A 25,922-nucleotide genomic window follows, 5' to 3' on the forward strand; every position below is an offset into this window, starting at 1 on the left:
TTTTCTAAAAGTTATCATCCAAAGCTCTTAGAAAATCAAGCATTTGAAAACATTGAGACCAGATTGCATTAGCTGGGACCCTTGTTTAAACGGCTCAATGGAGGAACAGTTTATTAGCCTTTTTCACTTGTATCTAGGGAACGTATATGGAATTTTCAAAATTTGGAATATGAAATAAGAGGGACTTCAGAGCTTCCTATCACATCCCTCCTTACACCAAGGAGGAGACCAGGGTCAGAGAGACAGAGGTCAAGGGACCAAGCTTGGTCCCTGGGCTCGTTGTTGGTGACTGCTTTTTCTGGGGGAAGCCTTGTGGAGTAAAGTCTTCTGGGGAAATGTGATCAATACACCCTGAGACAGCGGAGTCAAGTGCAAAGTTACCGTTCCTCTACTTCAGACTCAGAAAGCGAGAAGCTGGCAGTTGGATTTGTTAGGGAGCTCAGACTTCACTGAGCCTGAAGGAGTGGGTAGGAGTTGGTGGGGTTCTGGATGGAGGAGTGATGGGGTAGTTGAGGAGTCTGGATGAAAGGGCTACTGGGGTGACCTAGGGTCGTGGTGAGCAGTGGGGACAAGTTGGGCAGCAGGCGGGTCTTCTCTGGGAGCTGTTTTAAACTCTGAGGGAGGGAGTTAGTGTAGGAGGCAGGAGGCCATAGGGGCTTTGGTGGGCCCCTGAGCAGCAGGGTGGCGCTTCATCTCGGAGCTCTTGGGAAATGGAGGTTGGTGGTGCCCTGTGAGGCCCATCAGAGGCAAAGAGGCCAGAGGCAGGATTTGTCCCCCCCAGTCCTTTGCGGGCAGTGTATCTTAGTTTTTGGTGCGTCAAGCACGGCACCTGGCCTATAAATGATCTCGTTTACTAGAGGGTAAGGGCAGGGCTTGAAGATGTGTGAAATGGGAAACATAGGGGCGTTTGTCCAGCAAGTGCTTTCATTCGCTTAGTTCACTGCACGCTGACTGTGTGAGATGCTCTTGTGCTGCTTTGGGAAAGACTTCAGGTTATTCACCGTCTAGCAGGGGAGATGAGTCCAGACAAGGAAGGCAACCCCTCTGATGGGCTGCCTGATAGAGATTCAGGCCAGCTTCCCTTCTGGAGAGCCTGGCTTGTTGTCCAGGGTCTCTCTGTGATGCACTCAAAATGATGCGGTCCCCCTCCTGTTGCATTCCCAGATCCACTTGGTCTGATGTCATTGTATCTGTGGCTTTGGCCTTACTTGGTGTTGACTTTGGTTTGAGTTTACAGTGGATGTCCACAATTTTCTTATTCTTGAAGGCAGTAAGATCAGCCAAAAAAAGGGAGGGAAATACCTCACAAAAAGGCACATGACACTTTGCTTTATTTTTTGGAGATTCAGAACCTCCCGTTGATTGTGAGAGGATGACATCTTGGCAGCTGGATACTTTACCTTTGGACATTTAGCTGGGAAGCAAATGACATGGCTGTGCCGATTGAGCAACCCCGAGTTACCACATCCACTGATGGGCTGGTCTTAATGGCGCCACTTAACGAACATTGGGAAATCAAGACTGATGCGATACCAAGGGCAGTTCCATGTTGGTGGCAGTTTTCAGAAAATGCAGAATTCTAGTTTGGTAGATTTTTAGCAATTTATTTTAAAGATTTAAAACTTAGTTTATCTATGAAAACAGTAGGGGCTAACATGATGTGCATTCTGACTGGTTCTAGGCTTTTCTTTGGAGAGAGGCAAGTAGAGATGGTTAAGAGGGGTTGGAAATAAAATGTACAGGAGCACTAATGAAGAAGTGTCTCTTTTATTTTGATGCTGAATTTGTTGATAGACAGTAAGAGCTTAAACATGTGAGGTCTCCATTGGCATTTAAAGTAATCTGACATGTTTAAAAATTGCCCACCCTCAGAAATAGAAGGTTTTGTTTCATTGAGGGTTATAACTTGTCCTCCTAGTTATACACACACACACACACGTATTCCCTATACACATCTCCAATTTTATTTTTTCTGTAATTCTTTTTCATTTGCGAATATATGATATACTTATTTATCTTGTTCGTTGTTTCTCCCTACTAAATTATCTGTTCTATGAGGGTAGCAGGTGTTTTACTATGATGGCACCTAGCACACAGTATATGTTCAGTAAACATTCGTAGGATGAATAGATGGATGAATATATGCATGAATGATGGATCCTACTTTTTTCTTAGAAGTTGGGTGGGAGTGGAGGTCCAGCTTTTCTGACTGAGGCTGAGCTGATCACAGGGAACAGGAACATCCCTTCTCTCTCCTTGGCTTCCTGTTTACCTGTCAGTCTGACCACTGTGGAAAGCTGGAGGGAGTGGATGGGAAACAGAGACCTCCTCCTTCTGTCTTTGGTTGTAGAGGATGGGGCACCAGCTTCTCGAGTGGCCTCCATTACCACCGCCTGGGACCTGTCTGGAGAAAGAAGTCCTGGGCCCGGGGGGCGGTAGCGGGAGGCAGTGACCTTTTCCTCCAGTTAGAACATGGTGTGGCTGAATATAGTATTATAAGCTGTTTCCAAAAGCTCCCTTGACAGAAGTGATTCTGCTGCCCTGGAGGGGAGGAAGTAGTTATACAGTGTTCACTTGGGTGCAGTCTCCGGCCCGTGGGAATATTTCTTGCAAGAGTTCAGTCAGCTCTGGGAGAACAAAGAGTGGGCCGTGGGGAGGCAGTGGACAGAGAACAGACAGCATCACTGCCCCCTCCCCCAGTGCTCTGAAGCACTTAAAATGAGCAGCATAAGCATAACTTTAAAGACCCAATATCACCACCCAGAAGTGCCCCCTGAGGGATTTTATTCCCCCCCCCCCGTCATTTTTTTTTAACATGCGTTCCTGCATAATCTTGCAATTCTTTTCCCAAAGAGGATGGCAGTTAAAATGTTGTCATTTGAATAAGATATTGGTGTTTTCTACTTTTCAGAAAGTTCCTCCTCAGCCGCTGTTCTGTCATTGCATTGGTAGTAATATGGGCTAACTGATTTCCTAAAGTTAGCGTCACGGAGGAAGTATAGTGTAGTGGAAAATATGGGCTTTGGAGTCAAGATAAGTCTGTTAGTTACGAATCTGGCCTGAGAGGCCTGGAGCTAGTTTACTCAGTTTCTTTGAGCCTTAGTTATAACCCGGCCTTAAGACAGGGACAATAATGAATCTTACTTTAGAGGATTGGAAACTGTTTTCCACCGTGGCTGTACCATTTTACATTCCTACCAGTAATGCACAAGGGTTCCAATTAAAATGAGGGTTAGAATGAAAATAAACAGAGTACAGGGGCTGGCCCCGTGGCCGAGTGGTTAAGTTCATGCGCTCCACTTCGGCGGCCCAGGGTTTCACTGGTTCCGATCCTGGGCGCGGACATGGCACCATTCATCAAACCATGCTGAGGAGGTGTCCCAAACAGGAGAACAAGAAGGACCCACAACTAGAATATACAACTGTGTACTGGGGGGATTTGGGGAGAAGAAAGAAAAAAAAAAAACGACTGGCAACAGATGTTAGGTCAGGTGCCAATCTTTAAAGAAAAAAATAAATAAAAATAAACTGTACATCAGGGGCTTAGTTGTGCTTGCCACCTGGTAGGTTTGAAAAAAAGAAGAGCAAAGTAACATTTAAAAAGTTGAATAACAAGATGGTTTCCTAGAATAAAAGTGTGTAAAGAAGTTTGTGCTGTAATGAAGGATATAAGAAACATTTATCTAGGGGCTGGCCCTGTGGCGGAGTGGTTAAGTTTGTGTGCTCCGCTTCGGCAGCCCGGGGTTTTGCTTGTTGGGATCCTGGGCGCGGACATGGCACCACTCGTCAGGCCATGGTGAGGCGGTGTCCCACATGCCATAACTAGATAGGGCCCACAACTAAAATATACAACTATGTACTGGGGGCATTTGGGGAGAAAAAGCAGGAAAAAAAAAGAGATTGGCAACAGCTGTTAGCTCAGGTGCCAATCTTTAAAAAAAAGAAACATTTATTTTTTTTTGAAGATTTTATTTTTTTCCTTTTTCTCCCCAAAGCCCCCCAGTACATAGTTGTATATTCTTTGTTGTGGGTCCTTCTAGTTGTGGCATGTGGGACGCTGCCTCAGTGTGGTTTGATGAGCAGTGCCATGTCCGCGCCCGGGATTCAAACCAACGAAACACTGGGCTGCCTGCAGCGGACTCGCGAACTTAACCACTCGGCCATGGGGCCAGCCCCAAAAAAGAAACATTTATCTATTAGTGCAGTATTTAATAAGTATAATTAGAAGATTAATATTTAAATCCAACTTGTGCTAGCAGGATTTGGGTACTGGGCTTCTTTGCCCACGTTAAGTCCTGGTAAATACAGGGAACTTCATCTTGGTGTTCCATGCATTGCGTGTGGGTGGCTGTGCCCAGAGTGAATCATCTGCTACCTTTGAAACAGTGTCTCAAAGACTAGGGGAGATGAACCTGACACCAGTGATTCCTGTGGGGTCACTAGTCTTGCTCAGAATGACTCTGTTGGAAGGTTGGAAAGTGGTGAAGCCCAGCATGGGTGTTGCCTTTCTTGGCTACCTCATCTGACATGGGCTAGAGTCCTGCTCAGGTGGCTGAATTTGCTGGTGGATTTCATCTCCTCCAGTATCCTTGAGAGGGAAGGATCAGGGCAGGGCAGCCGTTGCGTTGTGTGGACTTCTCAGATACAGGCTCTAGAGTCTTACATACTTTGGTCTTGTTTTCCAAAAGTACAATAAGGAAGAAACCACAAATAAAGGAAGTACTTTGACTTCAGAAGCATAAATTGGAAGATTTATCTAGGTAAAATAGCTGATACATGTTTAAGGGCTGATAAGCCATTAATAAAAGCTTTGGGGTTTCCAACAGTTGCATTTAATGAGAGCATAATAAGGGCAATGTATTTGTAATTAGATAATCAAACCAGGCAGGTCTGTGTCACTCCGGGAAATAATATGAGGTACAAATGTGCTGGTGGTGGTGGGGGCGTGGAGGCCAGCTATTTCAGCCTAATTGAGACTCTTAGGTGGAGCTGAAAATGATTGAGAGGCTTGTAGCTTTTAAAGAATTCGTTTACTAGCTGTGAAGGGATAGGATTTTATGACCTGACTCCACATTCTGGCAGCATTGGATAAAGGAGGAATTTATTTAAAATGAAAGTAGTAAATCTGATCATATTTCCAGCACAGATTTCCCCCCCTATTTTTTTAAACATTAATCAATTGTGTTGAAAAGCAGCCCTGAGCATGTTTTAACAGTTCCTGGGCGTTGCGTGAGCTATCCCTCTACCAGCTCTCAGGCTGCTTCTGCTTTACCTTCTGCTCTTAAGCACAGACCTTTTAGTGTGTCAGGCACTCTCCCCTCCCAGGGCCTTCTCTGGCTGCCCTCTCTGCCCACTTAATTTTGCTCACCCTTCAGGGCCCAGCCTGCGCTCTGCTGCCTGGAGATGTTGGACCTGACCCCTCCCCTGATCCTCTGGTACGTTCTCTACTTTTCCTTTATAGCACTCACCACTGTTTGTCATGATGTGGCTCTTTTTTGTTTTTTTGAGGAAGACTAGCCCTGAGCTAACTACTGCCAATCCTCCTCTTTTTGCTGAGAAAGACTGGCTGTGAGCTAACATCCATGCCCATCTTCCTCTACTTTATACGTGGGACGCCTACCACAGCGTCGCTTTTGCCAAGCGGTGCCGTGTCCACACCCGGGATCTGAACTGGTGAACCCCGGGCCGCCGAGAAGTGGAAGGTGCGAACTTAACCACTGCGCCACCAGGCCAGCCCCATGATGTGGCTCTTTGTGGCTTTATCTGTTTCAAATGAAGAGACCCTGAGCTCCAGAAGGGAGGTCCCAGATCTGCATCCCTCACCACTGTGCTCCAGCGCTGGAACAGTTTCACTGGAGCATGCTTGATAAATATCTAGTGAATGCATGGATGTCCAAGTAGAATTGATAGATGTGAGCCTTTTTTTTTTTTTTAAAGATTTTATTTTTTCCTTTTTCTCCCCAAAGTCCCCCTGGTACATAGTTGTATATTTTTAGTTGTCGGTCCTTCTAGTTGTGGCATGTGGGATGCCGCCCCAGCATGGCTTAATGAGCCATGCCATGTCTGTGCCCAGGATCAGAACCGGTGAAACCTCGCACCGCCGCAGCGGAGCGCGTGAACCCAACCACTCGGCCATGGGGCCGGCCCCCTAGGGTGAGCTTTTGAGGTCGAGAAATGTTTTATATTGTCCCCGGAAATGGAAATTACGCAGAAAACCAGAATAATACAGGGTATTGTTATTGCTGTTTCTCACGACTGCCCTTCTTGCTTGTGAGGATTAGTGGTAGTTTGTTAGCTGTGCCAGCCCAGCTGTTAAAACCACCCGTTGGTAACCTTTATGTGAGTGATCCCATACAGACCCGGAATGATCTCCCCAGTGCATCACCAGCCAGCTAATACAGCTCTGTGAACTTGAGTCATTAATGTTCTTGAACATTTGGTGGGTCTCTTGTTCTACCAGATTTTATTATTTTTGCTTCCTGTTTTTTTTTAATTTAGAAAAGAAAGAAAAATCAACAAAACAAACAGCCCCTAATAAGATCTCCTTAGGGAAATGTACCGTATTTTGTGATTGGTTTTATTCTGAATAAATAAATAGTTACTAATAGAGAATGGACATTCAAAAATAATAAATAGGATGGTAGTTTGCCTGAAGTTCTTAAATATGAAATCTTTCATGTACATAGGAGTATATAATGGAAATGTAAAGTACAATAGTACCCACCACCTGTTACTAAAAGATAGAATATTTCCAGTGCCTGGAGACCGCTTGTCTATGTTCTTCATTACATCCCCTCCCTCCCTTGTGGGCGTTACTATCCTGAATTATATGTTAATACTGCCTTGATTTTATTTTTAGTTTTAACACATTTATATATAGCCCCAATCAATACATTGTTTAGTTTTGTATCTTTTTATAACTTTATACAAAGGGAAATCATACTTTGTGTATTTTTCTATAGCTTGTTTTTCTGCCCCTCCAGTTATATTTATAGTTATCTATTTATCTTTTTCTGTATCTGTATATGTAGTTATGTTTCTTTAACATTGAATCATGGTGATGTATGTAGCCCTGTTCATTCATTTCTGTTGATGTGTAGTAATCTTTGAATGAATACACTGTTATTTATTTAATCATTCTCCTGTCAGTGGACATTTGGGTTTCTAGTTGTTGTTCTTTTTGCTGTTGCAAACAATGCTGCTGTGAACATTCTTGTATAGTGTTCACACGTGTAAAAGTTTCTCTGGAGAATACACCTATGAATGGCCTTGTTGAGTGTATCAGCCAAGATGGGCTAGGTTATGCTGCAGTAACAAACACTTGAAACGTCTTAGTGAACTCATGTTACATTAATTTATTTCTCCCTCCTACTGTATATCCAGTGTGCGTCCTCAGGGGTCTCTTCTCGTTGTAGGCACTCAGATACAGGCTGCTAAAGGCTCCATTCCTATTGCTCCCATGACCACCAGGGTAAGGGGGGAATCAATCCGGTGAATCTCATGCTGGCTTTTAGAGCTTCCACCTGGAAGTGACACCCGTCCTGTCTATTCACATTACATTGGCCACAGCAAATCCACGGCTCTGCGTAACCTCGAAGATATGGGAAAGTGTCATCCTACTATATGCCTGGAAGGAGAGAAAAACTGGGACGTTTGTGAACAGCTCTAATACTGGGTCACAGGGATGTGCATTGTCAACTTTTCTGGATAAGTCCAAATTGCTTTCCAAAGTGATTCTGCCAGTTTACAGTTCTGGCAGCAGTGTGTAAAAATTCCCATAGTGGCACATACTTGCCAATAGTTGGTATTGTCAGAGATGTTACTTTTTGCCAATCTAGTAGGTATTAAAATAGTATCTCAGAACCACTGAGATGCTATTTTCCGTTATAAGTCATGGGGGTGAGACTCTTTTTATGTGTTTAGAAAGTATTTGTTTTGCCTTTTGAGAAATGTTTGTGTCTTTTGCCCAATTTTCTATTGGATTGTCTGTCTTTTCCTTATTTTAGGAGCTGTGTGTGCAAGTGCATGCACATGTATCTATGTGTTTTGTATCCTTTTTTCAATTATATGTATTAAAAAACAACTCTCTGGCTTGGCTTCTTATTTCTGTTATGGGCCTTTGGAAGAACCAACCTTCTTAATTTTCATGTAGTCAAATGTACCAGTCTTTTTCTTTAATAAGTTGTGCTTTTTGTTACTTGTTTAAGAAGAAATCCTTAAAAGGGAATCTCTAGGATGGTGGTGAAGGGAGATCCCGAGTTGACGGCTGGGAGACCTGTCAGTCCAGATTGGAGCAGTGCAGAAGGCTCCAGGACAGCTCCTGGAGAGGAGAAATTGATGGAGCACCCGGCATGCTTGCACATATTGAAGGAAGATCTGCCCACGAGGGGAGAATTTGTGGGTAAATTATTGATATGTAGAAAGCTAAATAAGCCCAAGATTCTGGGATAGTTGTTAACTCCAGAGAAAATAAAAAGTTGTGTAGGTTAGGAAAGGTTTCATAGTGTTACTATGAAGCTCAGCTCTCAATAATGTTTACATAGTTATAATAATGTGAATATTGATTAGTGATCTAACCAAAATTGTTGCCTAAGTGAAGCGTCAGTGGTAGGTGGTGGTGTTGGTCAATGAAAGGGAGCTAAATCTCCCACTTGCGAAAGTGGACAGCCAATGCCTAAACGAAAATTCAAGAAGTGGTAATACAAACATGTTCTTTGGAACCATGAAGGTAAATGCAAGGAGAGTCACTTAAGAATTGGAAGTGGTTGCCCTTGGGGAGCTGGGAAGTGGGAGTAGGGAGGGCCGAGGGCACTCGTGTTTCTCACGAGCCTTGTAGAATATGTGCATCCTTCCATGCGCTTATCATTTTGATAAAACATAGACGGTCTGAAGTTTCGGAGAGCTTGGTGTCTTTTGGTGACCAGCTGAGCATGGGTGGTGGGGATCTGGAGGGGCACTGAAGCCATGTTGCCTTATTGCCTCAGCCATGGTGGCTCCTGCACCGCCCGTGCTTCAGATATTTGTCCTCTCAGGAAACTATATTTAGTCTTTGAAATATCTAGCATGTGTGGGGTGTGTCAGTTTCACAGAGGCTTAGGAAACTATTTTCAGAAATGCATCTAATCTAGGCAGGTACTTTTATTTGAACTGAAAAGATACCTATTCTGGATTTTTTTTTTCTCTAGAGAGAAAGTCAGTTTAGAGTTACAAGCTAATGATTTTTGTCTCTCCTCTAGCCTCAGAGATGTGATATCGTGATTGTAAGCCGTTCTTTCTTGGGCCTCCGTTTCTTAACCTGCAAAGCAGTTAATAGTTACCGTCAGGCGCCACATAGCGACGTTTCAGTCAGTGATGGACCGCATAGACGACGGTGGTCCATAAGATTAGTGCCATCGAGCCTAGGTGTGTAGTGGGCTGTACCATCCAGGTTTGTGCAAGTGCATTGTACGATCACACAACGACGAAACTGGCTAACGATGCATTTCTTAGAACGGATCCCCATTGTTAAGTGACTCATGACTGTATAATAATAACAAAAAGTTGTTGCTTTGTGGAAGCATTTATACTTTGAACTGTTATATTTTCCAGATACTTTGGCAAAATCCATTTTATTTAAAGAAGAAGAAAAGCTGAAAGAACATTTCATTCAATACCAGGTGCCAGGGCCTGTGTTCTCATGTTACAGTCTAGAGGGGTGGAGGTGCTAGTGGTAGTGGTGGGGCAATGTGAAACCACAAAATACAGAATTATAAGTGGTGGGAGGTGCAGGGGGATGTGAGAGGGAATAACAGGGAAGCATTTAGGTTGGGGTATCAGGGAATGTTTCTCTGAGGACCTGTGATCTCAGCTGAGAGCTGCAAGGTATGTGGGATGTGTTAGCCTGGTAAAAAGTGGGAGAAAGAGCCTTCTGAGCAGTGGAAACAGCATGTGCAAAAGCCCTGTGGCCTCTGAGAAGCTGTTTTGGACAAGTTAAATTTGGTGTGCTTGTGAGCTGTCTGGTAAGGCCTGTAGAGGAGGAAACCACCGAGGGAATGAGGAGCAATCAGCAGAACAGGAAGAAATCAGCAGAGTGTATTTTCCCAGAAGCCAAGAAAAAAGTGTATTCAAGAAGGAGGGAGGGAGGAGAGGTCTCTGCAGTATAGTATGGAAAAGGCTAGTATGACATTGGTGACCTCAGCGAGAGCAGTTTGGGCCCAGGTAGGTGTGGTGTAGGAGTGGCTGCAGACTGGGTGAGTCGTGAAGAAGTATGTGTGATGTGAGGGCAGCTCTGTTAAGGTGAGATTCACTTCTTTTGGGGCTTTTTTGGTTACAAATTCATTGTCAGCAGATAGAGTGTCTCTTGAATGCTGGATCTAAAGGTGCTGTGGACTTGGGGAGGAGCTGCTGGGCCTTGAGATGGGCATGGGTGGGATTTGAATAGGTCAGGGATATGGGTACAGCATCTAGGTGAGGGGGACCTCAGGAGCCATTTCCCGAGGAATTTTGTTTTGGAAATGAGGTTAAGTACTCAGTACTGAAAAGAAAATTGCCTCAAAGAATCTGTAGCTGACCACCAAAAGAATTACCTGATAAATGGAGCCCAAGGATGTTGCTTAGCGCTGGACGTGATTATTTTACCTGGCAAAAGAAATTCTTCGAGGAGACCCTGGCAGCTTAAAAATTGGGTAGTGTTACTTGCTTGGCATTTGGGGTCACGTGATGCCACGTTGATGCGCCTGTGTGTGGGACGCCCCTGGTACCGTCTTGTCTGGGGTGAGTGTTGGTGGCAGTCTGATCTGACCTCGTAAGTGTGTTGACCAGCCTTCATTTCTCAACTTCATACATGTAAATAGTCTTTTGTTATAAATAATGTTATCAGGATTAAAAAGATAGAATTCATTTCTAGAAGGAAAATGCAGATTAGATCTCGTTTCAGTAAATTACAAAGGTTGACCAAGAAGTTTGACTATTCTGAATTACTGAGTCCATTTAACAGGGTTTTAAATCAGTGTGTGGTTCAATGTTTGAGACAGGGATGTTTTAATAAGGAAATGTAGTGCATTCTTAAAATGGGATTGGCCCAGTGATGAAGGTTTGGAGGGAGCTCCTGGAGTTTCTCACTTGAGAAGCAGTGTTTGCATGACAGAAACACTTTTAAAGGCAGAAGCAGCGTGGAGATAGAGATTTGGATATTTCACCTGTCATGGGAGCAGCGAGAGCTAAAGTAGAGTCTGGGTTTCAGTTATGTTGCTGTTATAATTAAAAATAAATGTAAAATGTAAGCGAGACTTATAGATTGCTTTCAGAATATATAGCTCACGATCTTCCATCCATCAAGGATTCAATCACAGCAAGGATTTGTCTGGACAGACTAGATTCTGGTAAACCTAATGTCCCAAAACTCTGTGTCTGTGTGCATGTGCCTGCACGCGCCTGCGTGTTTTTGTTTTAACTTGTAGCTTCCCTTAATTTATTTTGGTAAAGGAGAGTTTGGCACTCATTCAGGTTTCAAAGTGGACACTGTTTAATCCCAGTATAGCGGAGCTGCCTCTTAGTGTGGGGATAGGTTCCAAAATCAACATGAAGGACAAAAATTGCTTGAGGTAAAAATTAGCCTTGAAATCAGCAGGGTCGCCTGTCTCGGTAATCTCTTCATTTTACCAGAGTTCCTGGGATGTGGGGCTTCTGTGGAGCTGACAGATTGCAGTCCCCGGTGAGCTCACGCCAGAGCATGCGCTCCTTGAGTAGTGGGCAGTCCCTGTGAATTAGTGTTTTCTCCTCTGTGTTTTGGCCCGTGCATATTATGGGACTTGATAAGTTAAACATGAGATGTGTGTCCACCGTATCACCACCTTTAGTCGAAGTAAAGTACTTGAGCCAGCTTCCCAGGCAGGTCAAGCGAGTAGTGATCACACTGCACGTTGGTGTATTAATTTGGGAGTTGCTGTTGGGTGAGGTTGATGGTGATGTTTACTAGCACCATAGTTCTGCTGTCTGCTGCTCAGAGGCCTTGCAGTGACAAGGTCTGCACTAGGAGATGGTGTTTGTCCTTCAGCTTTTTGCTTGTCTTTGTTCATCTAGATACGACATTTAGATTTGAGGAGAGAACGAGTTGGAAAGCTTCTTGTGGAACTGGAAGGTTCTCTTTGATAGGATGTGTATTGCACTATTAAAGTGGCTTTGCTTGTTTAATTTTAACTTCCTATATGACTTGGAAAGCCAGATTTGAGCATTCTATATTAGTAGACAAAGTTAAGCTAGAATCATGTAATAGTAAACGTGTTCACTTCCTTTGAGTTAAAATTTGTAGAAACCCGAACTATAGGCCAAGCCAGAGGTCTGATTGTATTGATGGTGCCTGAAATCTTACTAAGATTCAAGACTGGAGTCCCCATAGGTGAGCATCCATTTATACCAGAAACATCATTAGAAAGTCCGTATGTGTGCATGGGAGGGAGGGAGAGAGAGAAGGGGAGAAAGGAGAGAGAGGGAAGGAGGGAGAGAGAGAAGGGGAGAAAGGAGAGAGAGGGAGGGAGAGAGAATCTCAGAGAGAGACTTGATGGCTGACGTACTCACACAAGAAGAGATCATAATCCCAGAAGCTTTGGGAACACGTGCTCTAAAATGCCATATGTATAATATTGCTCTATGCATTCCTGAAAAACCTTATTTAGAATTAAATTGAATTGTATAAATTAGACAGTTTTCCCGTTACTAACAACTTCAGAGAGATGCACATTTTAAGTCCAGAACAAATTTTTAAAAATTTATAGAAAAATCTATGAATTTGCATAAGATAATAGCATTTCAGATGTAAGAATATTTTTATGACAAACGAAAAATAACTTCGTTGGTCAAAACTGTCAAAAACAAAAATAGTGGGGGATGGGGACTTTTGTCTTCAAAATATCAGTCATAAAAGACAAAGGCTGTAGATTAAGGGAAACTAGGGAGACATGGTAGCTAAGTGTACTGCCCAACCCTAGAACGGTCCTGCCCCGGGGAGGAAGATGACAAAACTGGAATGCAAATGGTAGATAAAGGGACCACATGTGTTGAATTTAGTGAAGTCGGTAACTGTGCTGTGGAAGAGAACATCTCTGTTCCTGCGAAAAGGCCTCCCTTTAAATGATTCAGAAAAGAATTTGTGTGAAATTATATCATATTATATCATATTAACAGAGAGAGATGGAGAAAGAGAGCAAATGATAGAGCCAACGGGGTAAGCTGTTAGCAGCAGGGAATCTGGTTCCTGGCAAAGGGTATATGAGCGTTCTTGGTTTTGTTTTATTGGTCCTATTTCAATTCTTGAAGCGTTTCTTTAAGCTTGAAGTTATTTCCAAATAAAAAGTTAAACAAACAGGTAAGTTTAAGTGTGAACGCAGAGGCACTTGTCCACTTTGATAGAGGATCTTTTTTAAACCCTTTATTTAGGAAATTTCTGCAGGAAAATTAACTTTATTGTGAGTCTAAAGGAACCACTCTCTGCTTTTCTCATTGAAACAACCATTTTGTAACCTGGTTTTTAAAGAGTTGAGGTTTCTCGGGGTCCCGGTTGCCACGTGCGGCAGGACAGGTGGTATACGCGGGTGTCCTCCACCTCTCCTGCACTGTAAGTGACTTCCACATAGGACTTTTTAGTATTGTGTGTACATGTGACACTGTTAGGCCTTGACTGTAGTCAATAAACAGGTGAATTTTAGGAGAATGAAGATCTCGGAAAAGAAGTTCATTAAACAGGCATTTACTCTGTGCCTCCTTGTGTCTCACTCTCTTCCAGGTAGTGAACAAAACCAAGTCCTGCTCTCAAGGAACTTACTCAAGTAATTAATCTAGAGTAACTCTACCCTGTTAATTACGTACTCTAGTAATTAATCGAGGACTGGAATTCTTGAGCAGGGCACTGCAAATTCCCTTAAATACGTCCACTTGGGCATCATTTTAAACTTACTTCCTTAAAACATTTTGTATTGTTTTTATCACACTATAAGAGATTGGCTTTTGTAGTCCTTGTCCTTAAAAACGGAAATATTTAGTCCAGGGATTTATGGCCTCTGAGTCACGTCACTTAGGTTCTTGCCTGCTTGGGTACATTATCTGTAAGCTCCGGGGTTGGGGGTAGGAAGGAATTGACGTGAGTAGCTTCTGCTCCCTTGAAGTCTTTCTGGCTGCTTTTCCTCCTCAGGGACCAAAGCACATGGTGTACCTGTAGGCACAGCTGTGGGCGCCCTTGGGCTCTGCCTTGGGCGCGGAGGCATCTGGAGGCTCAGCCCTACTGCTCCGTGAGTGTTGGCACAGTCGGTTGCTGCCAGCGCTTCAGAGTGCCCCGCTCCCTCTCCCTTCTGTGTCACAGCTCAGCTGCCGTCCGCCTTCTGTAGGTGACTGGAGTGAAGTGGACTCATCTTCCTATTTAAAAATAACCTCAGCAGCTGTGGGTTCAAGTCTTCCAGGCACAAGATGGGCCCTGTCTCCCTGTGGGGACTCCTGGTTGCCATGTCTCAGGGTCGCGGCAGGGTGAATGTCGGAGCTTGGATTGTGGAGACCAGGAGCCCGTGTTCCCTCGTTACAGATGAGGAGGCTGACTGATCCAGGTGGAGATGCTCTCCCTCTGTTTCCACTTGTCTGAGTTTAGCTCTTTCCAGAAAGATGAAGGGATTCCTGAAACGGAAGTTCCTGTGGCTGCCTTCCCTCAGGCCAGCTTGGCTCCTCCAGACCTGCTCCCCCTCCTTTCATGCTGGGCTGGCGTCTGTTGAGACCCTTGTTTTGTTTTTTAATGGTTTAAGTAACAGATTTTAAAAAATTGTGATAAAATATATATAACACAAACTTAACCATTTTGACCAATTTTGTTTATTTTTTTTTTTTTGCGGAAGATTAGCCCTGAGCTAACATCTGCTGCCAATCCTCCTCTTTTTGCTGAGGAAGACTGGCCCTGAGCTAACATCGGTGCCCATCTTCCCCTACTTTACATGTGGAACGCCTGCCACAGCATGGCTTAATGAGCAGTGGGTAGGTCCACACCTGGGATCCGAACTGGTGAACCCTGGACCGCCGAAGCAGAACATGCGAACTTAACTGCTGCACCACCGGACCAGCCCCGATTTTGACCAGTTTTAAGTGTACAGTTCAGTGGAATTAAGTACATTCACATTGTTGCACACTCATCATCACCATCCATCTGCAGAACACTTTTCACCTTGCGTAACTGGGACTCTGCACCCATTAAACAATAACTTCCCCTTGTTCTCCCCTCCGCTTCTGGCAGCCACCATTCTGCTTTCTGTTTCTATGAATTTGGCTATTCTTGATACCTTATATAAAGGGAATCATGCAGTGCTTGTCTTTTTTGTGACTGGGTTATTTCACTTAGCATAATGTCCTCAAAGTTCATCCATGTTGCAGCATTTCTCAGAATTTTCTTCCTTTTTAAGGCTGAATAACATTGCATTGCCTGGATATACCCCTTCATCCATTGATGGACACTGAATTGCTTCTACTTTTGGCTGTTGTGCATAATGCTGCTGTGAACAGGAGTGTGCAAATATCAGTTCAAGTGTCTGCTTTCAGTTCTTTTGGATTTATACCTGGAAGTGGGATTGTGACATCATATGGTAATTCTATATTTAATTTTTCTAGAAGACTTGATTTTTGGATCTGATTCTCAAGTCTTTCCTGGCCTCTGTGGCCTTGACTGTGTGGCTAGGAGTGTACTCAGTTGGCTGGACTGTACATAAAGTGTTGTCTAGGCCACTTGGTATCCTCATTTTGCAAACTGAGGTCGGTGTGGCCCTCTGATTTGCCAGGCTATTGGTAGCAGAGCCCTGGCACTTTGTCTTTTCTTTCTGTAAAGCTGATCAATCAGCAACACTCAGCAGGTATTAATGGAGAGTCCATATGTGCACAGCAGAGATGCTTGGGGTGGAGGGTAGAGAATTTTTACCCTTGAGGCATTATAACCTAATAGAGTCTTAAGGGGAAGAGGCTGTAGTTCAAGTTTGTTACCTGTCATTAATTAATTAATGTAATTAGTGCCAGTAATTAAAATGTCTGATGGATGAAGGGAAGAGCTGTGAACTCAGATGAGGTTGGGGATGTCTCTGAATTTAATGTATGCATATAGGTTACCCTGCCTGACTCTGCCGTTAGGGAAGTGACACACCGTAAAAGCTGCTATACCTCATCTCTGCAAGCTATTTACACTATTATGAGCAGGAAAAAGATAGCAAACATCTAACATGGCTTATTTCTGATCTTGAGGGCTTGTGGTTTTGGTTGCTTTTCCTGGAGGGTCATTGGAAGTAGAGGCTTGGAACAGAAATAAGGATTTTTGAAATAAATGACATTCTAATAGATTAGAGTCTACCATGCTTTGTGGAAATAAAACTTCCAGAAGGAAGCTTCTGTTCTTTTTTAGATGTTTGTGTGTATATTTTCTCCAGTTCCTGATTTTGCAGGTGTTTAATAAATCTGTAAAAATGGAGGTATTCGGGTCTGGATGAACATGACATGGAAAAAGGTATGTTTTCTACAATTTTTCAGTAATGGCTCTCTTGTCTACTTTCAGAAGGGAGTGGCTGTGAATAGCAGGTTCAGGAATGTGGGACTTTGTTTTCGGAATCTGAACTCCGGCCCGGGGTGCCCTGTGGGCTCTGGAGGTGCTGTGTTGCCAACTGTGTGTGTTGGCTGGGAGAGATGTTGGGCAGAGGAGTGGCCGGAAGGCCGCCAGATTGTTTGGATGATGAATGCATCTGTCATGGGAGGCTGTTTGTTTTTTAAACGGTCATTTAAATATCATTTGCTCGGAGGAAATTAATTCGCACACAGATGTCGTGAACCGATTCCTTGGTGATAGGTATTGTTTATCTGTGAGATAGTTGGTGTAATGAAGAGCTGAGTTCTAAGACACTTGAGAAGCGGGGGCTCTGAGTCTCTGGTCATCTGGGGGAACACTCGTCCTGTGCTGCTGCCTGGGAGAGCTCTGCCACCTCTCCAAACGCTTTGCAGAGGATTTGTGCCCACTCGGCCCTTCGTGCCGCTCTGGTTGTAGGATTTTTTCCCCACAGCTTCCTAAGTAATCATCTTTGAGTTCTCCTGGCAGCTGGTAGACCTGAGCTGTGTACCAGAAAAGGGACCACATCCTCAAGAAGGTTGATGAAAAAAGTTAAATAAATGGGTCTGGTCTTCAAATTCAGTCTTGCCTTATGGTGGGGCCACAGTGATGGTGCTCCTTTCTCTTTGAGAGTAACCCTACCTCACCTCTCTCAACTGAGAGTTACTTAAAACCCTTGCCAAATCTATTCACTCACTCCAGCCAGCTGAATATATATTGAATTAACATGAAGCTTTTCCTTAAATTGGAAGAGTTGCTTTTTAGTGTGAGTATTTTTGGATTGGGGATTAGATATGTGGTAGTTTTTATCTTGATTAGCCTGCAAACAGCCCTTATAGGACTCTAAAAGTTATTTTTAGAAACTTTGAAAGCATTTCTCATAGAGCCTTGAAACACCAAATGAACTTTTCTTAGACACAGAGCACTTAAATGCTGCATTCAGTGATGATGAAAATACTTTCTTAAATGTGTGTCAAGAGAGGAAAAAGCTTTGAATTATTCGTCTATTGTTGGAGATGCCTTTGTGGTGAAGCCTCCAAGTCCTCCCATGCTGTTTCTGGCAGCTCTGACCACGGTTCGGAGGTGCTGGGTGGAGCGGTGGCTGTGGCAGGAAGCTGTTCTCCGGCTTGGGGACAGCTTAAGGCTTCAGTTCGTACTGCATGAGCACCTTGCTGGATCTACACGAGCAGCCGTCTATTGAAGTAATGAATCCTCCTCTCTCTTAGGAGGTAGAGCAGCAGTGACAGTGTAATATACCACCAGGAAGGGTAAAGTGCTCTCTCTTAGGAGTAGGACTAGAATCACAGCATGGAAAAAGCTCAGAAACACAAAGCTGTCACAGCTAGTTGTGGGACGAATTGCGAATGAGGTGCACGACTTACCCAGCCTTGGAGCATGCTTGAGATGGTGCCTGTAGAGCAGTGGTTCTCCAGCATCTTTGTGGTCATGCACACCTTGAATACCTGCTAGAATGTAGCTGAGCACGTCAGCAACAGTCTCAGCCAGGTCACTACTAGGGTGTCACACCTTTCATGGCTCTCACACCGTCTGCTTGTGTCTTTGCCCTTTGCACCTTCTGTCAGTCTCTGACTCTCCTGCTCTGTTTTATGAATTCACAAGGCCTTGACCTTATGTGTTCTGGTGAACATGGGTGCGGCCTTGACATTCTACTGTGCCTCTCACTTTTTATTTGTAGCAGTGTACACACCCACGTCACATTGCTGTGGCCTGATGTTTGTCCAGTAAGTACGGCCATATGGGTATATGTTCCTGGCTGTGGCAAAACACGTTTTACACCTTGACCAACACCTAGCACCACTGTGAAGGGCTTGCAGCATACAGTTGTGAGCTGTAAGCTGGTAAAAAACACAGGTAGACTTCAAAATTGGGTGGTACTGTTTTTTTAAAAAAAATTGTTTTAAAGCCTTTAACAATTAGAATATTGGCTAGTCTGGAAGTTCATCTTGGTTCCCTGTGCAATGTTATGCAATATGCTGTCACAGGAGCGGGCTGTCCTTGGAAGGTAAACTTAATGAAACCGTCAGTATAGCATTGTTCAAAACACTGTTTCTGTGGGCCTGGCCTGGTGGCGTAGTGGTTAAGTTTGCGTGCTCCGCTTTGGTGGCCCAGGGTTTGTGAGTTCAGATCCTGGGCGTGGACCTGCACACTGCTCATCAAGCCATACTTATGGCAGCATCCCGCATACAAAATAGAGGAAGATTGGTACAGATGTTAGCTCAGTGACCGTCTTCCTTGCCAAAACCAAACAAACAGAAGTTTCCAGTCAGAATTTTCTTTTTTAAATTAGGAACATTTTTTGTAATGATGCTTTCTCCCGTAATCTTATAAATGCCAATTGTAGAAAATTGGAAAAATAAGAAAAAACCTATAATCCACAGTTCACCTTTTTGTATTGATTTTTCTACCTTTATCTGTGAATTTTCTTTATATAATCGAGCTCATACTATATATGCAGTTTTGTATTTTGATTTTCTTTTTTTATTGCAGTAACATTGGATTATAACATTATATAGCTTTCAGATGTACATTGTAATATATTTCGAATTCTGTGTAGATTACATCATGTTTACCACCCAAAAACTAATTATAGTCTATTGTCTCACATGTGAGCCTAATCACCCCTTTTGCCCTCCCCCCTCCCCCTATGGTAACCACCAGTCCATTCTCCGTTGCTCTGTGTTTGTTGTTGTTTTTATCTTCTACTTATGAGTGAGACCATACGGTAATTGACTTTCTCCCTCTGACTTATTTCACTCAGCATAGTACCCTCAAGGTCCATCCATATTGTCACAAATGGCTGGATTTCATCATTTCTTATGGCTGAGTAGTATTCCATTGTGTATATATACCACATCTTCTTTATCCATTTGTCCCTTGATGGGCACCTAGCTTGCTTCCAAGTCTTGGCTATTGCGAATAATGCTGCAATGAAGGTAGGGGTGCATGTATCTTTATGCATTTGTGTTTTCATATTCTTTGGATAAATACCCAGCAGTGGAATAGCTGGATCGTATGGTAGATCTGTTCTTAATTTTCTGAGGATACTCCATACTGCTTTCCATAGTGGCTGCACCAGTTTGCACTCCCACCGTCAGTGTACAGGGGGTTCCCTTCTCTCCACATGTTCTCCAACAATTGTTGTTTCCTGTCTCGTTAATTATATCCGTTCTGACCAGAGTGGGCGTATCTCTTTGTAGCTTTGATTTGCATTTCCCTGATAGCTAATGATGTTGAGCATCTTTTCATGTGCCTATTGGCCATCCATACATCTTCTTTGGAGAAATCTCTCTTCAGATCTTTTGCCTATTTTTTAATTGGGTTGTTGGTTTTTTTGTTGTTGAGATGTATGAGTTCTTTGTATATTTTGGATATTAACCCCTTATCTGATATCTGGTTTGCAAATATCTTCTCCCAATTGTTAGGTTGTCTTTTCATTTTGTTGATGGTTTCCTTTGCTGTGCAGAAGCTTATTTTTTTATTTTATTTATTTTTTTTAAGATTTTTGTTTTTAAATTTTTCTCCCCAAAGCCCCCCAGTACATAGTTGTATATTCCTCATTGTGGGTCTTTCTAGTTGTGGCATGTGGGACGCTGCCGCAGCGTGGTTTGATGGGCAGTGTCATGTCGGCGCCCAGGATTCGAACCAACGAAACATTGGGCCGCCTGCAGCGGAGCGCGCGAACTTAACCGCTCGGCCACGGGGCCAGCCCGCTTATTTTTTATTTTTGAGGAAGATTAGCCCTGAGCTAACTGCTGCCAATCCTCCTCTTTTTGCTGAGGAAGATTGGCCTTGAGCTAACATCCGTGCCCATCTTCCTCTACTTTATATGTGGGACGCCTGCCACAGCATGGCTTGCCGAGGGTGCCAATGTTGGCACCCAGGATCCAAATTGGCGAACCCTGGGCCACTGAAGCAGAATGCGCGCACCCAACTTCTGCGCCACCGGGCCGGCCCTTGCAGAAGCTTTTTAGTTTGATGTAGTCCCATTTGTTCATTTTTTCTTTTGTTTCCCTTGCCTGCTCTCAGACGTGGTACTTGAAAATATGCTGCTCAGACCGATGTCAAAGACCGTACTGCCTATGTTTTCTTCTAGAAATTTCATGGTTTCGGGTCTTACATTCAAGTCTTTAATCCATTTTGAATTGATTTTTGTGTATGGTGTAAGGGAATGGTCTACTTTCATTCTTTTGCATGTGGCTGTCCAGTTTTCCCAACACCATTTATTGAAGAGACTCTCCTTTCTCCATTGTATGCTCTTGGCTCCCTTGTCGAATATTAGCCGTCCATAAATGTGTGGGTTTACTTCTGGGCTCTCGATTCTGTTCCATTGATCTGTGTATCTGTTTTTGTGCCAGTACCATGCTGTTTTGGTTACTCTGACTTTGTAGTATATTGTGAAATCAGGGAGTGGGATACCTCCAGCTTTGTTCTTTTTTCTCAGGAATCCTTTGGCTATTCGGGGTCTTTTGTTGCTCCATATAAATTTTAGGGTTCTTTGTTCTATTTCTGTGAAAAATGTTGTTGGAACTTGGGTAAGGATTGCATTGAATCTATAGATTGCTTTAGGAAGTATGGACATTTTAGCGATGTTAATTATTCCAATCCAAGAGCACAGAATATCTTTCCATTTCTTTGTGTCTTCTTCAGTTTCTTTCAACAATGTTTTATATTTTCAGTGTACAGATCTTTTCACCTCTTTGGTTAAGTTTATTCCTAGGTATTTTATTCTTTTTGTTGCAATTGTAAATGGGATTGTGTTCTTAATTTCTCTTTCTGCTACTTCATCATTAGTGTATAGAAACACAACCGATTTTTGTATGTTGATTTTGTATCCCGCGACTTGACTGTATTCATTTATTACTTCTAAAAGTTTTTTAGTGGATTCTTTAGGGTTTTCTATATATAAAATCATGTTGTCTGCAAAGAGTGACAGTTTCACCACTTCTTTTCCAATATGGATCCCTATTATTTCTTTTTGTTGCCTGATTGCTCTGGCTAGGACTTCCAATACTATGTTAAATAAGAGTGGTGACAGTGGGCATCCTTGTCTGGTTCCTGTTCTTAGAGGGATAGCTTTCAGTTTTTCTCTGTTGAGAGTGATATTTGCTGTGGGTTTGTCATATATGGGCTTTATTATGTTGAGGTATTTTTCTCCTATACCTATTTTATTTAAAGTTTTTATCATAAATGGATGCTGTATGTTGTCAGATGCTTTCTCTGCATCTATTGAGATGATCATGTGATTTTTATTTTTCATTTTGTTAATGTGGTGTATCATGTTGATAGATTTGCAGATGTTGAACCATCCCTACATCCCTTGAATGAAACCCACTTGATCATGATGTATGATCTTTTTAAGGTATTCTTGTATTCGATTTGCTGGTATTTTGTTGAGGATTTTTGCATTGATGTTCATCAGTGATATTGGCCTGTAATTTTCTTTTTTTGTGTTGTCCTTGTTTGGTTTGGTATCAGGACAATGTTTGCTTCGTAGAATGAGTTAGGAAGCCTCCCCTTCTCTTCAGTTTTTTGGAAGAGTTTGAGAAGGATGGGTATTAAGTCTTCTTTGAATGTTGGTAGAATTCACCAGGGAAGCCATCTGGTCCTGGACTTTTATTTTTTGGGAGGTTTTTGATTGCTGTTTTGATCTCCTTACTGGTGATTGGTCTATTCAAATTCTCTACTTCTTGATCCAGTTTTGGAAGGTTGTATGTTTCTAAGAATTTATCCATTCCTTCTAGATTATCCAATTTGTTGGCATATAGCTTTTCATAGTATTTTTTTATTTTCTATTTCTGAGGTGTCCGTTGTAATTTCTCCTCTTTCATTTCTGATTTTATTTGATCCTTTTCTCTTTTTTTTTCTTGATGAGTCTAGCTAAGAGTTTGCCTGTTTTGTTTATCTTTTCAAAGAACCAGCTCTTGGTTTCATTAATTTTCTCTATTTTTTTTTAGTCTCTATTTCATTCATTTCTGCTCTGATGTTTATTATTTCCTTCTTTCTGCTGATTTTGGGCTTTGTTTGTTCTTCTTTTTCCAGTACCTATAGATGCGCTGTTATATTGTTTCTTTGGGATTTTTCTTCTTTGTTGAGGTGGGCCTGAATTGCTATAAACTTCCCACTTAGAACCACTTTTGCTGTAACCCATAGATTTTGGCGTGTCATATTTTCATTTTTATTTGTCTCCAGGAATTTTTTGGCTTCTGCTTTGATTTCTCCATTGACCCAATCATTGTTCAGTAGCATTTTGTTTAATCTCCACGTTTTTGTGGTTTTTCTGGTTTCCTTCCTGTAGTTGATTTCTAGTTTCGTACCTTTGCGGTCAGAAAAGATGCATGGTATTATTTCGATCTTCTTAAATTTATTGAGACTTGTTTTTTGTCCTACTATGTGATCAGTCCTGGAGAATGTTCCATGTGCATTTGAAAAGAATGTGTATTCTATGGTTTTTGGATGGAATGTTGTCTATATATCCACTAAGTCCATCTGGTCAAATGTGTCATTTAAGGCCAGTGTTTCCTTATTGATCTTCTGTTTGGATGATCTATCCATTGCTGTAAGTGGAGTGTTAAAGTCCCCTACTATTATTGTGTTACTGTCTATTTCTCCTTTTATGTCTGTTAATAATTGCTTTGTATATTTAGGTGTTCCTATGTTGGGTGCATAGATATTTACAAGTGTTATATCTGCTTCTTGGATTGTTCCCTTTATCATTATGTAGTGCCCTTCTTTGTCTCCTGTTACAGTTTTTGTTTTAAAGTGTATTTTGTCTGATATGAGTATTGCTACCCCCGCTTTCTTTTCTTTGCCATTTGCATGGAATATTTTTTTCCATCCTTTCACTTTCAGTTTGTGAGTATCTTTAGGTCTGAAGTGTGTCTCTTGTATGCAGCATATATATGGGTCTTGTTTTTTTATCCTATTGGCCACCATACGCCTTTTCACATTTAAAGTAGGTATTGATAAATACATATTTATTGCCATTTTGTTACTTTTTTTTATGAGTGTTTTAGTAGTTTTTCTGTGTTCCTTTCTTTTTCTCTTGCTGTCTTCCCTTGTGGTTTGATGGCTTTCTTTAGTAACATGTTTGATTTCTTTTGTCTTACTTATTTGCTTGCTCATTATAGGTTTCTGATTTGTGAGTACCATGAGGATCCTATATAATATTCTGTGTATATAACAGTCTATATTGAATTGATAGTGTCTTTAGCTTGACCTCTTTCTAAAAGCTCTATTTTTTCACTCCCCTCCTCCCACATTTTATGTTTTTGAAATCATATCTATTGTTTTGTGTTTGTCTATCCATTACCCTCTTATCATTGAAATAGGTAATTTTAGTGCTTTTGTCTTTTAACTTTCATGTTATCTTCACAGGTGGTTGATCTGCTATCTTTACTATGTCTTTACCTTTACCAGTGATTTTATTGCCTGTTTTTTTTTTTTTTGCGTTTCTTTTGATAGTTTTTTTATCCCTATTTGTGGTCATTGCTTTCCTACTTAAATAAGTCCCTTCAGCATTTCTTGTAGAACTGGTTTTTTGGTGATACACTCCTTTAATTTTTGCTTGTCTGGGAAGCTCTTTATCTCTCCTTCCATTCTGAGTGACAACCTCGATGGATAGAGTATTCTTGGCTGTAGGTTTTTTTCTTTTTGCACTTGAAATATATCATGCCATTCTCTTCTTGCCTGTAGGGTTTTGGCTAAGAAGTCTGCAGATAGACTTATGGGCTTTCCTTTGTATGTCACTTGTTGGCTGTCTCTTGCTGCTTTTAGGATTCTCTCTTTATCTTTAATTTTGGGTATTTTAATTATAATGTGTCTTGGTGTGGGCCTCTTTGGGCTTATCTTGTTTGGAGCTCTCTGTGCTTCCTGTACTTGGATGTCTGTTTCCTTTCTTTGGTTAGGAACATTTTCAGCTATTATTTCTTCAAATAAGTATTCTGCCTCTTTGTCTCTCTCTTCTCTTTCTGAGACACTTATAATATCAATGTTAGTACACTTGATGTTGTCCCAGAGTTCTCTTAGACTGTTCTCATTCTGGCTAATTCTTTTTTCTTTTTCCTGTTCAGCTTGGGTGATTTCCTGTAGTCTTTCGTCTAGCTCGCTGATCCGTTCTTCTGTATCCTCTACTCTGCTATTGAGTCCCTCTAGTGAATTTTTCATTTCCAGTGTTGTACGCTCCATTTCCATTGGTTCTTTTTTATATTTTCCAGTTCTTTGTTGATGAATTCACTGTGTTCATTCAGTCTTCTCCCAATATCTGTGAGCGTCCTTATGAGTTTTCGTTTGAACTCTTTGTTGGGTAGGTTGCTTATTTCTGTTTCATTTAGTCCTTTTTCTGGGGTTTTGTCCTGTTCGTTTGCTTGGAATGTATTCCTTTGTCTCCTCATTATGCTTTTTTCTCTGTCCTTATTTCTATGTATTAGGTGAGTCAGCTATCCTGATCTTGGAGAAGTGGCCTTATGTCAGAAATGCCTTTTGAGGCCCAGCAGTGTGTTTCCCTCTCGTCACCAGTCCAAATGATCCAGGAGTGACCCCTTTTTGGCCTGCTTGTGTCCTTCTGCTGTGGCAGGGTTGCTCCTACTACAGGTACCCAGGGAGTCTAGTCTTTCCTTCCCTGGCCTGCTGTTTGTAAATCTGGTTTGGAGAGCCTCAGCACCATTGGCTACAAGGTCTAACAGCACACTCCTGTTGCACTTTTTCTGTTAATTGGGTAGATATCCAGCGTAGCTGGTTGCTAGGCTCAGGGGCTTACAGTTGCGATAGGCCTCTGGCCTACAAGCTGTTGTCAGTTCTCTGAAGAGTGCAGCTGAGTGGGGCTGGCCCTAGGCAGGGAGCACTCAATTGTTTCAGGTTTTGGAAGGTGAGGCTGATCCTTTTTATGGCTATTTGTGAAGCACAGGTTTTCTGCTGCTGCCTGCTGATAAACCTCCCCCCCCCCCCACCATGGGACCACACACACCGTCAGCACAGTCCTGGTCTGGCACACTTCCCAACCCCCTGGAGCGTACCCTGACACCCCACTGCAGAGGCCCTCACCTCTCCACCAGTGCCCCCCACAGTTCACCTGGTCCTCACACAGGCCCTGCCCCACAGAGCAGACACACTCTTCTGCCTGTAGAGGATCAACACACCCAGTTACTGCAGGCTGACAAGTAGCCTGAGGGCTTGCTGTTGGGTGGGGCTGGTCCCTAGGGCAGGCTGCCTGCCCTGGCTGAACTGGATTAAATCTGCGCACTAGTGGGTGTGGCAGACCCCTGGGCTAACAGGCTAGGGGAAGAATTTCAATGGTGTCTGCCAGGGTCTGTGTCAG

At 42.7% G+C, this 25,922-nt stretch overlaps 1 protein-coding gene across 4 annotated transcripts in view; it reads left to right on the top strand.

The window, feature by feature from the left end:
• The window catches only part of TBC1D8 (TBC1 domain family member 8), a 112,754-nt gene that overhangs the window by 986 nt on the left and 85,846 nt on the right, over positions 1-25,922 (top strand). The gene's annotated exons all lie outside the window — the stretch shown is intronic.

Source organism: Equus caballus, chromosome 15, assembly GCF_041296265.1.
Source record: "Equus caballus isolate H_3958 breed thoroughbred chromosome 15, TB-T2T, whole genome shotgun sequence".
Taxonomy (NCBI): domain Eukaryota; kingdom Metazoa; phylum Chordata; class Mammalia; order Perissodactyla; family Equidae; genus Equus; species Equus caballus.